Below are 2,062 nucleotides of genomic sequence, written 5' to 3' on the forward strand. Positions count from 1 at the left end.
CACCACAACACAGACGGCGACAACCCTGGCACACCCTGCAAACACATTTCCTGCAGCGATGCTCCAGGTGCGCTGAATGTCTGTGAAGAAAATCCAATCTACACGAAGATTTCATCCATTATAAGTTTATGCTTAGAACATACAACACTGCCCTTCACCTCTCCAATGAAACCTATTTCAACACCCTCATCACCTCACTGTCCAATAACCCAAAACGTCTCTTTGACACTTTTCATTCTCTACTCAAACCAAGAGTACAGGCCCCCAACCACGGAGCTCCGAGCTGACGATCTGGCCAATTACTTCAAAGGAAAAATTGACCAGATCCGACAGGAAATTATCTCCCAATCACCTCATACCATGCACTGTCCTCCCTCCCCCACTGCATCTAGCTCATTCTCTGATTTTGAACCAGTCACAGAAGAAGAAGTAAGCAGGCTCCTTGCATCTTCTCGCCCAGCCACTTGCACCAGTGACCCATTTCCGTCACATCTCCTCCAGTCCCTTTCCCCTGCTGTCACCCCTCACCTAACTAAAATATTTAACCTCTCTCTCTCTTCTGGTATCTTTCCCTCCTCATTTAAGCATGCCATCATACATCCACTACTTTAAAAAACTATCCCTCGACCAAAACTGTGCCGCTAACTATAGACCTGTCCCTAATCTTCCCTTCATCTCTAAACTCCTGGAACGCCTGGTCCACTCCCGTCTTATCCACTATCTCTCTGATAATTCTCTTCTCGACCCTCTCCAATCCGGTTTCCGCTCCTTACACTCTACTGAAACTGCCCTCACTAAAGTCTCTAATGATCTACTAACAGCTAAATCAAATGCTCATTACTCCATGCTAATTCTCTTGGATCTCTCTGAAGCATTCGACACTGTGGATCATCAGCTCCTCCTCCTCACTATGCTCCGTTCCTTTGGCCTCAAGGACACCGTTCTCGCCTGGTTCTCCTCCTATCTCTCTGACCGCTCCTTTACTGTATCTTTTGCTGGTTCCTCCTCCTCTCACCTTCCCCTTACTGTTGGGGTTCCTCAAGGATCGGTTCTAGGCCCCCTCCTCTTCTCCTTGTACACTGCCCCTATTGGTCAAACAATCAATAGATTTGGCTTCCAGTACCATCTCTATGCTGATGACACCCAATTATACGATTCTTCTCCTGACATCATGCCAGCCTTTCTAGAAAACACCGGCGATTGTCTAAACGCTGTGTCTAACATCATGTCCTCACTAGATCTGAAACTGAACCTGTGAAAGACTGAACTCCTTGTGTTTCCTCCCTCTACTAATGTACCTATACCCGACATTGCCATTTCTGTGTGTGGCTCCACTATTACTCCCCAGCAACATGCCAGCTGTCTGGGGGTCATACTTGATTCCGAGCTTTCCTTTGCCCCCCACATTCGATCACTGGCTCGATCTTTTCATCTGCACCTCAAAAACATTTCTAGAATTAGACCTTTTCTTACTTTTGAGTCTGCAAAAACTCTTACTGTTTCTCTTATTCATTCTCATCTCAACTATTGTAACTCTCTTCTAATCGGTCTCCCTCTTACCAAACTCTCCCCTCTCCAATCTGTCTTGAATGCTGCAGCCAGGATCATATTCCTCACCAATCGTTACACCAATGCCTCTACTTTGTGCCAGTCTTTACACTGGCTACCCATCCACTCCAGAATTCAGTATAAACTTATTACCCTCACTCACAAAGCCCTCCATGGCTCAGCACCACCCTACATCTCCTCCCTTGTTTCAGTATACCACTCTACCCGCGCCCTCCGTTCTGCTGATGACCTGAGGTTAGCATCCTCAATAATCAGAACCTCTCACTCCCGTCTCCAAGACTTTACACATGCTGCTCCAATTCTTTGGAATGCACTTCCCAGGTCAATACGAATAGTCCTCAATCCCCACAATTTTAAGCGTGCCCTGAAAACGCATTTATTCAGACTGGCCTATTGCCTCAACACATTAACCTAATCTATCCCTGTTTGGCACAGCCAAAAGTTTTACCATAACCAGGTTCCCCGCATTATGTTCCCACATGCTTTATGCATC

The sequence above is a fragment of the Dendrobates tinctorius genome, unplaced genomic scaffold (assembly GCF_039654945.1).
Source record: "Dendrobates tinctorius isolate UK_male_01 unplaced genomic scaffold, ASM3965494v1 ptg000011l, whole genome shotgun sequence".
In the NCBI taxonomy this organism is placed as follows: Eukaryota; Metazoa; Chordata; class Amphibia; order Anura; family Dendrobatidae; genus Dendrobates; species Dendrobates tinctorius.